The following is a 13,266-nucleotide window of genomic DNA, read 5'->3' as shown; positions in this document are numbered from 1 at the left end:
TATGGTCCTGCTGTGGATGGAACCCAAGGCATTGCACATGCTAAGCAAGTACTCTATCACTGAACCATGCCCCCAGTCCTTCACTGGATACTTCTAGGCTGGAGCTCTACCACTGTCTTTAAAAATTTTTGATTAATATTTTATTCATTTGTTGGAATAATTTAAAAATTTTCCTTTATGTGTATGAATGTTTTCCTTGCTTATATTTCTTTTTTTCTTATTTTTTCGGTAATATGACATTTATTTATTTATTATGTAGTATGCAGTGTTCTGTCTGCAAGTATGCCTGCACCAGAAGAGGACACCAGATCTCATTCCAGAGTGTTGTGAGCCACGGTTGCTGGGAATTGAACTCAGGATATCTGGAAGAGTAGGCAGTGCTCTTAACCTCGGAGCCATTTCTACAGTCAAACTTGCATATATTTCTGAACATCACATTTGTGCCTGGAGCTTTTGGAAGTGAGAAGAAGGCATTTGACCCCTTGAGAATGGAGTTACACACAGTTAGTTGTGAGCCTCCATGTAGGTGCTGGGAACTGAACCCAGGTCCTCTGTAGGCCTGTCAAATGTTCTAACTACTGAGCCATCTCTCCTGCCTTTTATTTATTTTTCTAAAGATTTATTTATGTGGTGATGGCACATGCCTTTAATCCCAGCACTCAGGAGCAGCAATACGTGGATCTTTGTGAGTTCAGGGCCAACCTGGTCTACAGAGTGAGTTCCAGGATAGCCAAGGCTAAACAGAAAAACCCTTTCTCAAAAAAGAGAGAGATTTATTTTTTTTTTTTGTTTTTTTTTTGTTTTTTCGAGACAGGGTTTCTCTGTGGTTTTGGAGCCTGTCCTGGAACTAGCTCTTGTAGACCAGGCTGGTCTCGAACTCACAGAGATCCGCCTGCCTCTGCCTCCCGAGTGCTGGGATTAAAGGCGTGCGCCACCACCGCCCGGCCAAGAGAGAGATTTATTTATGAATATGTATATGCATGTGTTAGTGTATGCCACGTGCAAATGAGTGTTTGAGGAAGCCAGGAGAGGCTTCTACAAATCCCCTGTAGCTGGAGTTATAGGTGGTTTAGTAGCCACCCGGTATAGGTGCTGGGAATTGATCTGGTGTCCTCTGGAAGGGCAATAAGTAAACCTAATTACTGAGTTGTCTCTCCAGACTTTTGTGGGTTCTGGGGACTGAACTCACATCCTTAGACCTTGAGGCAGACACTCTGAGCTGCAGAGTCCTCTCAACAGCTCCCTCTGTTTAATTTGTGAGACTGGCTGTTGCTGTGTCATCAAGGCTGGCTTCAATCCCACAAGCCTCCTGCCCCAGTCTCCTACATCCTGGGATTTCAGGCTGTGTCACCACCCCAGCCTCACACAGCTCCAGCTTTTTGTCTGCTGACCTGTAAGGGAGGATCGCCCCAGTTGAGGGAGGACTAGGGACGTGAGCACAAAGCACAGATTGACTCTGCTCTTCCATCTCGAACACTGCTCCTTCTGTGTCCAACACAACCAGCAAACACAGGCAAGGCTAACAAGCTCGCCATGGCCAGGGAACCAAGGTTAGGTCTCTCCCTAATCCTAGGAATTAGTGGTCCTTTACTAATTACTGTCAGGCCCGGTGTGGTAGTCACCTGACTCTAATCGATGTTCAGTCTCTCCTCCCACCCAGGGCTGACCGCAGCATCTGTCAGTTTCAGTACTTGGATATTTTCGCTCACCATGTCCAACATGTGAGCCTGACGCCCCCAGGATTGTAACTGGCTCAACTCAGTGTCCTTCTAGTCTCCTCTCCAGGGACCTGGGTTTTAGTCACAGGCCCACCTGACTGTTCCATCTTGGTTCTCACAGCTTTGGTATTTGAGACAGGGTTTCTTCTGTAGCTTTAGAGCCTGTCTTGCAACTAGCTCTGTAGCCCAGATGGCCTGGAACTCATAGAGATCCACCTGCCTCTGCCTTCCAAGTGCTGGGATTAAAGGCTTGAGCCACCACCTTTACAATTTTTTTCATTTAATTTTTATGTGTGGGTGTTTTGCTTGTATGTACATCATAAAGGGTGGTTCCAGCCCCTGGAACTGGGGTTATGGACAGTTGTGACCTGCGATGTGAGTGCTGGGAATTGAACCCAAATGCTTCTAATTAGGGACTAAGCTCTTCTCTCCAGCCCAGCTCTCTTTTTTATAGGCCAGCAGAGGGCAGGTCAAACTGAGCTTTGTCTGTGTGACTTCCTAGGCTGGATTCCTTAACTTCCCATAGGCCAAGGGCCAAGCAAGCATTCCCAGGGTGTATGGTTTGGATCTGGTTAACATTACAATTTTGCAGCCGGGCGGTGGCGGCACACACCTTTAACCCCAGCACTCTGGAGGCAGAGGCAGGCAGCAGATCTCTTGAGTTTGAGGCCAGCCTGGTTAACAGAGCGAGCTCCACAACAGCCAGGGCTACACAGAAATACTGTCTCAAAAAAAACCTTACAACTTTGCCTCAGGTGACAGAAAATGCCCTGGTATACAAAACCTTCCTGATGCACGATCCCCGCCCTGTGGGCGGCCTGTCCATCCTGAGGACTAACCAAGCGGAGGTGCCCATTGAATGCGGCTACACCAGGTCAGTGTGGGATGGGTTGCTCCCTCCCTGGGTTGGATGAGACCGCCTGCATGTAGAACAACCATTGTTGCTCTGATGAGGAAATGGCTTGCCGCTGGGGTTATTGTAAATGGTACCTGCTGAGGAGAGTCTGCTGCCAGGTGTGCACTAAGGAACTGATTGGATATCTTTTTTTAAAATGTTTTTATTTGATAAGCACTGGGGAGGGGAAACACTGTAACCTGCCTCGGGCTCCGCGCACACAACTCTGATACGACAGTCAAATCTTACGTTTCTTCGACTCTGGTTCATGCTTCCCGTCTTCATCATCGGAATCCACTTGGGCAAACACGGTTTTGGGCTGAGTTTTGGAATACGCCGGCAAAACCCAATATGGGTTCTCTTCTGCCGCTTTGGCGTGACGCAGAATGGCTTCCCGGGGATTCCTGTCGTCGGTCTTGTCCAAGGCAATGTGTTTCACAATGTAGGATGACAGGGTGCCCCCGTGGGCTCCAACTCGGCCACCACGACCTGGGCCTGCTACAGGAGGTTCTGGCTTGTGTGACTTCAGGGGGTCCAGTCTGTCCTTCTCCAGCTGTTTCCTCGTCCATTGTTGGCGGGGCTCACAGAACATGGGCAAGGCATGAGGGGTAATGATGTAGTCCTGGGTTAGGCTCTCAGCATGTTTTGCCTTGCGTTGGGATTTAACCACACATAATTTTGCTCCCCTCTGACTTTTGTCGGGGTTGTAATACACTTTGGCCAATCCGTTTCCAGTTCCAACCATGATCTGGTTCAGCTTTGGATGCCAGAGGCAGCGGACAACGCTGGCATCTGTGACATCGGTCTCGTACACCCTTTGGAGAGTCCTGCGCTCGAAGAATACAAGTGTGCCATTGCCACATCCCCGTTGAACAGAGGTCCCGGTGACTATGAGTTTGTCATCGGGGCTGAAACAGCAGTCCGTCATTGGGAACAAGTTGGGGAGGTCTAAGGCTGAAAACAACGGCTTATTAAATTGTCTGATGTCCCATAATTTTAACGTATCGTCACATCCGCGGGAGGCAAGGACATTACCATCGTGGGAGAAAACCACACAAGAAGTATGTGTGCCAGGGTCATGAGCCTGTTTATAGTGGAATTCGGGGTGAACTGTCAGGTTTCGATCCCATATCTGTATGCTTCCGTTCTGGCAGGCGGCTACCACCAGGTTCCCGTCTCTACTGTATGTACAGGTAGTGGGGATGACCTTTTTCCCCTGCATCGTCCGAGGCTTAAAAACACTCTTTTGCTTCTTTGGATTTTCGACATCCCAGAGTCTTACAGTCGCATCGTTTGAGCAGGTCATAAACTCTCCTCTTATTCTAGGATGCCATGAGCCAGTATGAAGCATCGCCGTGTGACCCTTGGTGTTGGCCATGTCGACAGTATACTGGTCTCCTTTTATACATTCCATGACTTCAAGACCATCTCTGTCAATCACCTTGGCCTGTGAGCTTCCTGATATGACAAGAATCATGTCTCCTGTGTTGCTGTATTGTAATGCCTTGATCTGATGGCACTCACAAGGCTGGAGGGATCGAAATGCCTTGAGAGAAGCATCCATTCCAGCAAAATCCCAAAATTTAACACCGTAGTCATATCCTCCAGTGACCAAACGGGCCCCCGAGGGATCCAAACCCAAAGCAGAAACTGTTTTAGTGCCATGCTGCAGTGTTATCCGGTGCGAGTCAGGAATCCTCAGGACAGGGTTTTCCTCTTCTCCTTCATCCTCTGAGTCATCATCATCTTCTTCCCCTTCTTCACCAAGAGGCGGAGCTAAAGGACCAAGGATATCTTCATATCCAGTACAAACTGGTCCTCCTACCGTTTTAGGGGGTAGAGGAGGGCCAAAGAACTCATCATCAGATGAATCAGAACTGTCTTCACCTTCTCTGCTGCTCGTGTCCCTGGACGATGGCTTTGAGTTCTCTCTGACTGCCCTTGAGCTGGATGGTGCCGGTTCGACATCTTCAATTTGTTTTCTTAATTGTTTTTCTCTGTTCATTTCTTCCTCTTTTTCTCTTGCTTCCAGTGTTTTCCAGCTTCTTTCCACAGCTGTCCTTTGAGTTTGCTCAAACATGGCCTCCAAGTCAAATGTGCGAGCTTTCTTCCCAAAGGCTGTGAAGCCCATGGTGATGGCCAGCTGAGGGTGGGGTCCCGCCGTGTCTGTGCCTGTCACTTCGATGGGTCCTGAATGCTCCATGGCTGACCGATCCCCACAGCCTCTGCCGAATCACCAATGCAAGCAGTGTGCCACTCCCGGCAAGACTGACCTGATTGCCTTTGTCAAAGAGGAGAGAGACGAAATTGAGACAAGATTCCAAGAAGCCCAAACTCAAAATCATCCCCCACCTCCACTCCCTAAATACTGGGATATAGTGTGTGCTAGGAGATTTGACTTGGTTTAGTGACCTGGAATTCTGTAGCCTAGTTGGCCTTGAACTCAATGGTCTGTCTCAGCCTCACAAGTGCTGGGAGGCAGCATGCAAGGCTTGATTGTCTGTGTCTCTGTGTATTTCTCCCGAACTTGGGTGGGCAGCAACCTACATGGGCCCCACAGTAGCCATGGGTATAAAAATGCCCACCACAAACACATGATCTAATTTAATACCATGCATTGAGGTATACATTTATAATCCCAGCACTCAAGAGTCAGGAAGATCTTTAATTGGAAGTCAGCCTGGTCTATAAAAGCTAGTTCCAGTACAGGCTTTAAAACTACAGGGACACCCAGCCTGGAAAAAAAAAACTGAGACAGAAATTGGGGTTTAAGCTGAAGGTCTGAAAAGCAAAACAGTCAGCCACTGGCTCTTACCTTAACTCAGTCTGAAATGGCGATCCTTCCACCAGGAATCTCAGGATATGGCTATGTCTGAGAGCAGCCTCCTCCCCTTTTATAATCCTCTCTAAGACTGAGATTAAAGACGTGCCCCACCCGGTTTCTATAGCAACTAGTGTAACTACTGGGATTAAAGGTGTGTGTTACCAGCCGGAAGTTGGGTGGCACAAGCCTTCAATCCCAGCACTCGGGAGGCAGAGGCAGGCAGATCTCTGTGAGTTCATAGGCCAGCCTGGTCTACAAGAGCTAGTTCCAGAGCCTCCGCTGCCCGGACCGCGCCTGCAGGCACCGTGGCTCAGCCCCAGAGTGAAAAAGGGCGAGAGCTTTTGCATTTTGCAGTGCTGTTTGTGGGGGGCGGGGGGGGGGTTGGAGGAAACAGAAAGCCGCCAAGTCGCCGGGGACCTCCGTTGTGAACCATGATGAGTCCTGCTAACGGGGAGCAGATCCACCTGGTGAACTATGTGGAGGATTACCTGGATTCTGTCGAGTCACTGCCTTTCGACCTGCAGAGGAAGGTCTCGCTGATGCGGGAGATCGACGCCAAATACCAAGAGATCCTGAAGGAGCTGGATGACTACTATGAGAAGTTCAAGCGGGAGACGGACGGCACCCAGAAGAGGCGGGTGCTGCACTGCATCCAGAGGGCCTTGATCCGCAGCCAGAAGCTGGGCGATGAGAAGATCCAGATCGTCAGTGAGATGGTGGAGCTGGTGGAGAACCGCACCAGGCAGCTGGACAGTCGTCATGTGGAGCTCTTCGAAGCCCACCAGGACATCAGCGACAGCACTGGCAGCAGCGGCAAGGCCGGCCAGGACAAGTCAAAGAGTGAGACCATCGCTCAGGCAGACAAGCCGAATAAGAAGCGGTCCCGGAGGCAGCGAAACAACGAGAATCGAGAGAATGCATCTAATAATCACGACCATGATGACATCACCCCAGGAACGCCCAAGGAGAAGAAAGCAAAAACCTCAAAGAAGAAGAAACGCTCCAAGGCCAAAGCAGAGAGGGAAGCCTCTCCCGCAGACCTCCCCATCGACCCCAAGGAGCCCACGTACTGTCTGTGCAATCAGGTCTCCTATGGAGAGATGATCGGCTGTGACAACGACGAGTGCCCCATCGAGTGGTTCCACTTCTCCTGCGTGGGACTCAACCATAAACCAAAGGGCAAGTGGTACTGCCCCAAATGTCGGGGGGAAAACGAGAAAACAATGGACAAAGCCCTGGAGAAGTCCAAGAAAGAAAGGGCTTACAACAGGTAGTTTGTGGACATTCACACGTGAGAACAGACCCGCGGGTGTGTTTGTGTCGCTGCCTTTGAGGAAGTCCGAGGACAGTCAGATGGGTGTTTTTAGAGGGGCTGGGGGGTCCTCTCCTCGGGACGGCGGAGATAGCCTGTGTCTTCATGGTGTACCCGTAACCAGACTGGGGCTGCAGATCAGCAGTTTAGAAACTACAAAGAGAGGTTCCAATTAAACATGGCAGCAAATGTCAGACTGGTTTTGGGGGTTGGGGAGTGACTTGGAAGTAATATAACAGATGTATAAGGAAGAGATTTAATTTGGCTGTTTTTAACAAAAATGTTATGGTTTACAAAAAAAAAAACCAAAATTCACCAGGTTGCTGAAGTGCAGCAAGAGTGCTTCTCGGTACCACAGTGTATATCCACATGACAAGCTGGTCAAAGGTTTAAAGTCTAAATATTATTTTTAAAGGGGTAAATGAGTAAATTTTACATGACATTTTATACATGGCCTATTCCCCAACTGGCCATTTCTAATGACTGGGTACATTTTAATAGGTCATAGGTCCAGGCAGTGGGTCCAAGTCTTGCCTTTGCTACCCTAGGTCATAGTGTAGCTTCCTCTAACTTATGAAGTGTATAAATGTACATTTCCCAGCCACCCCGCCCCTGCTGTATTATAACCGGAAGTGCAGCCTGGTGCTGTTGTGAAGCCAAGGTGCGCGTCCTGCTGCGTGTGTGAGCTGTATAGATGTTGTGTCAAGAAATAAATGAAACTTGACCAGTTCGTTTCTTTAGCATTTAATTTTAACATATAAATAATTTTAAAGTTTTTTGTCTTAAAAATTTATACAGCAGCAGTTTAGACAAAGCCGTACGCAAATTGTATATTACTGATGTCACATAAGAAGGAAGTAGACATTATGTCCATGCCAGCAAATCAATGTCAAAACTACTTAGAGCCGAGGTTAGGACGTGACTGTGTGCTAGAGGTCAGCCCCACCATGTGTTGTGTATGGCCTGTGAGCTAAGAATGGGCTCTGTGTTTCTAAGTGCTTTGAGAAATCTCATTTCACGATACATGAAAGTCCTATGAATTCAGAGTTGAGTGTCTATAAATAAAGACTCATTGGAACACACACAAACACACACACACACACACAAAAGCCAGTTCCAGAACAGGCACCAAAGCTACAAAGAAACCCTGTCTCAAAAAAAAAAAAAAAAAAAAAAAAAGGTGTGTTACCATTGCCTGGTCTTTAAGGCTGACCACTGAGGCTGTTTTACTCTCTGATCTTCAATCAAATTTTCTTTATTAAAATAGAAGTGAAATGCCGCTATCATTGTTAATATTTGTTTTGAGGCAATCTCTCGATCTCTCTATGTCCCTTTAGCTGACCCCAGACTTGCAGTGATCCCCCTGCCTCCTTCTCTGGAGTGCTGGGGTGATAGGCCTGTGCTATAGTTATGCAGAGCCTTTTGCTTTGTTTTGATTTTCAGACAGGATTTCACTCTCTATACTTGGCTAGCCTGTCATTTGCTTTGTAGATTAAGGTCTGACTGCCTTCAGGTGTAGGCCTCCGGATTGCTGGGATTAAAGGCATGTGCCATCACTGTGCGGTCAGACTGACTTCTGTAGGCTATGGAATTTTCTAGCACTGGCTCCAGGGATCTGATTGCCATGGGGTAAGGGTGAAAAGGGAACTGTTTGCTCTGTTCTTCAGGTCAGCAGACAGAAAGCTTCCTGTCCAAAGTCCCAGGAGGGGTGGCTCAGGTATCTCAAGTCAACACTTGGAGGTAAAGACAGGATTAGGAGTTCAAGGTTATCCTTAGGTTTATAGAAAGCTGGAGCTCTTTTTAGGATATGAATGACTATTTTAAAACATTTATTTATTTATTATGTATGCAATATTCTGTCTGCATGTATGCTTGTGGGCCAGAAGAGGGCACCAGACCCCATTACAGATGGTTGTGAGCTGCCATGTGGTTGCTAGGAATTGAACTCAGGACCTTTGGAAAAGCAGGAATGACTATTAAAAAACAAACCACAGCCAGGCGATGGTGGCGCACGCCTTTAATCCCAGGACTCGGGAGGCAGAGACAGGCGGATCTCTGTGAGTTCGAGACCAGCCTGTTCCTCAAGAGCTAGTTCCAAGACAGACTCAAAAGTCACAGAGAAACCCTGTCTCGAAAAACCAAAACAAACAAACAAACAAACAAAAAAAAAACCAAAACAAACCACAGGGGCTGGAGAGATGGCTCAGAGTTTAAGAGCATTGCCCACTCTTCCAGAGTGTGTGCTAGGAGACCTGACCTGGTTTAGTGACCTGGAAATCTGTAGCCTCGCTGGCCTTGAACTCAATGGTCTGTCTCAGCCTCGCAAGTGCTGGGAGGCAGTATGCAAGGCTTGATTGTCTCTGTCTCTGTGTATTTCTCCCGAAGTTGTGTGGGCAGTGATCTACATGGGCCCCACAGCAGCCATGGGTATAATATAGCCCACCACAAACATATGAACTAATTTAAAACCATGTGTGGAGGGATATATTTTTTTTTTAAATATTTATTTATTTATTATGTATACAACATTCCTTCCATACCTGCCTGCATGCCAGAAGAGGGCACCAGATCTCATTATAGATGGTTGTGAGCCACCATGTGGTTGCTGGGAATTGAACTCAGGACCTTTGGAAGAGCAGGCAATGCTCTTAACCTCTGAGCCATCTCTCCAGCCCCCTGGAGGGATATATTTTTAATCCTAGCACTCAAGATCATGAAGATCTTTGAAGTCAGCCTGGTCTATAAGAGCGAGTTCCAGGACAGGCTTTAAAACTACAGGGAAAACAAGCCTGATAAAAAACAAATAAAATAAAAACTCAGACAGAAATTGGGGATCATCCTGAAGGTCTGGAAAGCAAAACAGTCAGCCACTTGTGTTAGGTTGGGAGTGTAGGTCCCAGTTCCTTGCATCTATCCCAGCCCCCAGGCCTGGTTTGGACCTCAAATCCCAACAGGCCAGGTCCTGAACCCCTCCTGCGCTTCCCGGTATCCCCCTCTGGGCCACCTGAAAGCGCAGATCTCCCATTAAACCTGGATATTTCTTAATCTGGCTTGTTTTGATTTGGCTTGATTGGGAATTTTTGTGTCGTCGGGGAGCTAATATTAAGAAATAATCCTAACATTGGAGGTTCTGCCGAGCTAGGGCAGGTCCTTTCTACGTGGCAGGCTTTGTGTTGAAAGGACCCTAGTCTTCAGTTTGAGCTCTCTATGCCATGCTTAAAACCAGCTTCTGGGGTACAGTGGCTGCGTCTTGATGAGTCCCTTTTCTTGTCTGTGCTATAAGGTTTTGGGTGACCCACTCGTACTTATTTTTGTCATTTTCGGATTCCCAATGAAGTCGTCAGCTCACGCTGGGAATTCAAGTCGGGTTGCGGTCAATCCTGTGGGATCGGGCTTGGCTGAGGCGGAGAGCTGTGTGTACCAGGACGCTGAGCATTCAATCTCCGCTGTCCCTTTGGACCTAAGAGCCATCTTGATGGACCCACTAAGGTGGGCTTAGGTCATATAGGTGGGCATAGACTCTAAAATGGGCACTTACACTTCACAGCCAGGTCTGTTGTTGCCCCTATAAGCCTCTTACAAAAATCTTTTAAATTGAGTCTGCCTGATACAGTTGAACAAAACTTACATATATATGTTTTGTTTTGTTTTTTTGCCATGTTTTTCTGGCCTCTGTGCTCTCACCCCGTCCTTTTTAGCTAGTTTATCACAGCAACAAGCTACCAGAGTCACTGTCCTCAAGCCTACACTTCCAACCCCTCCAGTAGAGCAACATTCTTTTTTGTTTTTCCAGTATGTGGACATTATCCAACTCACTGTTTTGGGGTAATTTTATTCAGAAAGTTCTTACACAAAATATTAAAATGTCACATACAAGAAGTGGTCTTAATTCTCTGTGGGGCAGGCAGTATTTCCTATAAGTGCTGCACGATGCGAGAAGCACAAACATAACCCATTCTTTAAAAAAAAAAAACTAATCCAAAGTAGAATATCCACCCCTCCCCCCATCTCCTGGAATAAAAAGTAGTGCAGGGCTCTGCCGCCCAGATTTGGTTTTTATCCTGATGGTTTACAAAGGGTTTCCCAATGATCTGCATCTTCAGGGTCTGAACAGAGCCCACTGGCTTTCAGGAGAGGATCCTATCTACTCCTTCCTGCGCTTCTTGCCTTCGTGCTCTTGCTCCTTAGGGTGACTGCTATCAGAAGGTCTTTTAGAACCACTATGCTGTTTGGCTTCTTCTAAAAATTTGTCCAAACCAAAAGGATCTTCCTCAAACTGAACCGGTCCCTCTCGGTTTCTCTGTCTACGGTCTGAACCAGAAAACGCCTTATCAGGAACAAATCTGTTTGTCTTTATCCTGGTTTCTAGGTCATCACCATACATATCCTTGTCCAGATTTTTACTAGGCCTGTAGATGCTTTGAGCCATATCTTTACCACCTCTCCAGGCCCGATCATAAACATTATAAACTTCATCTTCTCCACCTGCAAATCCACTGTCCATACCCTTGGTTTGGTTGAAGAGCCTCTGGTCATACTGAACTTCATCGGAAGTTCGAGGGTTGGGCACACCAAGAGCAATGACTTCACTGATATCTCGATTCTCGTTTCTCTGTAGTTTTGACCTCTTATCAGGGGCTGCCCTGGAAAGGTTCCGGTCATGCTGTCTCTCTTTTTGCCTGTCACGACGGATTTCATCCCTTTCGCGTGCTTCTCCATCCTCCTTTTCCACGTGGGTTTTGATCCCAGCTCTCCTCTCTCTGGCTTTCTTGGCCATATCTCTAAGTTTCTCTTCATGCTTCTCCTTTTCTTTCTGAGCCATCTTTCTCTCCACTTGGGCTCGCATTTCCACAGCGTCACGAGCCTTCCGATCAGCGATGTATAGAGCTTCAGCCAGTTTGGCAAAATTTTCATTTATGTGCACGGTCTGAAGTCCTCTTCCATCAGCAGCCAGCCGCTTCTCCAGAGGAATTGTATAACCCTTTGCGTTCTTCCAGTTGGAAATACACGGGGGGATCTTCCACTCCTGCTGTTCCTTTACAGTCATCTTCCGACTAGGAGAATGCATCACAGGTGCAGGAGGAGACGGTGGTCCCCGAGGAATTTTCTTATTAATCTTGAATCTTGGTGGCTCCATCGGGTCTTTCTGCATTTCTACCATCCGAATAACTCTCTGTTTAGCTCCAGAGTTGAATGCTACACCTTGTTGAGATGGTGTATAGCGGATATACTGAGCAGGAGCCAACTTGTCAGCTGCACGAACTGGCATGGCTGCAGCAACCTTCTGCAATATGGACTTCTCCAGGGCTACTCTTGTCTTCTCTGTTATCTCCTTAATAGCTTCTTCATCAGGCCTTTGCAGGTCTGGGTCATCTGCATTCATAACCTCCTTTGGAACCAGGTCAGTGTATTTGCTGTAAATGACCTTGTCTTTGGACTGCCCCTGTCGAGCGATTGCATCGTATTTGATTTTCCCTTCAGGATCCACCTGTATGGCCAGTGCATTCGACATTTTTTTCTTTCGCCCCATGTCCAGGGGATACTGGGCCACATGGATTTCTGGGAAAGCACCTCCATCTCCAAAATCCTCTAACAAGTGCGGAATCCAGCCTTTTCGGTACCCGTATGGGGGAGGCTTCCTGCGTGAAGAGACCAAAGAGGTCTGCCGCGATCTCTGAGATCTTGCTCTTTCTTCAGCTTCAAGTTGGTCCTGAGACAGCTGAGTGGGCACAGGTAAAAAGCTGGTGAGCGCCATTTTCTTCTGCTTCTTCCAGCACAAGCCACAGCTTTGTCTCGGGCCGGGTCTTGGAGAGCACAGATCTCCAATTAAACCTGGATATTTCTTAATTTGGCTTGATTGGGAATTTTTGTGTAGTCAAGACGTAATATTAAGGAATATTCCTAACAACTGGCTCTTACCTTTACCTCAGTCTGAAATGGCGATCCTTCCTCCAAGAATCTCAGAATTGGACTGTCTCTGAGAGCTGCCCCTCTCCTTTTATAATCCTCTCTAAAACTGAGATTAAAGGCGTGCCCCACCCAGTTTCTATAGCAACTAGTGTAACTACTGGGATTAAAGGTGTGTGTTACCAGCCGGGCATTTGGGTGGCACAAGCCTTCAATCCCAGAACTCGGGAGGCAGAGGCAGGCAGATCTCTGTGAGTTCATAGGCCAGCCTGGTCTACAAGACCTGGTTCCAGAACAGGCACCAAAGTTACAGAGAAACCTAGTCAAAAAAAAAAAAAGTTGTGTTACCATTGCCTGGTCTTTAAGGCTGAGCAGTGAGGCTGTTTTACTCTCTGATCTTCAAGCAAGTTTTCTATTAAAATAGAAGTGAAATGCTATCATTGTTAATATTTGTTTTGAGGTAATCTCTCTGTGTCCCTTTAGCTGACCCCAGACTTGCAGTGATCCCCCTGCCTCCTTCTCTGGAGTGCTGGGGTGATAGGCCTGTGCTATAGTTATGCAGGGCCTTTTGCTTTGTTTTGTTTTTCAGACAGGATTTCACTCTCTATAC

The 13,266-nt window shown here is 47.4% G+C and overlaps 3 pseudogenes; 1 reads left to right on the top strand and 2 right to left on the bottom strand.

The window, feature by feature from the left end:
• Nucleotides 1-2,851: 2,851 nt before the first annotated feature.
• LOC142852182 (WD repeat-containing protein 70 pseudogene) lies at nt 2,852-4,816 on the bottom strand (annotated as a pseudogene).
• On the top strand, nt 4,646-7,479 carry LOC142852193 (inhibitor of growth protein 1 pseudogene; annotated as a pseudogene).
• Nucleotides 7,480-10,542: 3,063 nt separating this feature from the next.
• Nucleotides 10,543-12,510, bottom strand: LOC142852179 (SNW domain-containing protein 1 pseudogene; annotated as a pseudogene).
• Between the last annotated feature and the right edge of the window lie 756 nt (nt 12,511-13,266).

This window comes from Microtus pennsylvanicus, chromosome 1, assembly GCF_037038515.1.
Source record: "Microtus pennsylvanicus isolate mMicPen1 chromosome 1, mMicPen1.hap1, whole genome shotgun sequence".
Classification (NCBI taxonomy): domain Eukaryota; kingdom Metazoa; phylum Chordata; class Mammalia; order Rodentia; family Cricetidae; genus Microtus; species Microtus pennsylvanicus.
This window is presented reverse-complemented; position numbering and strand designations above follow the sequence as displayed.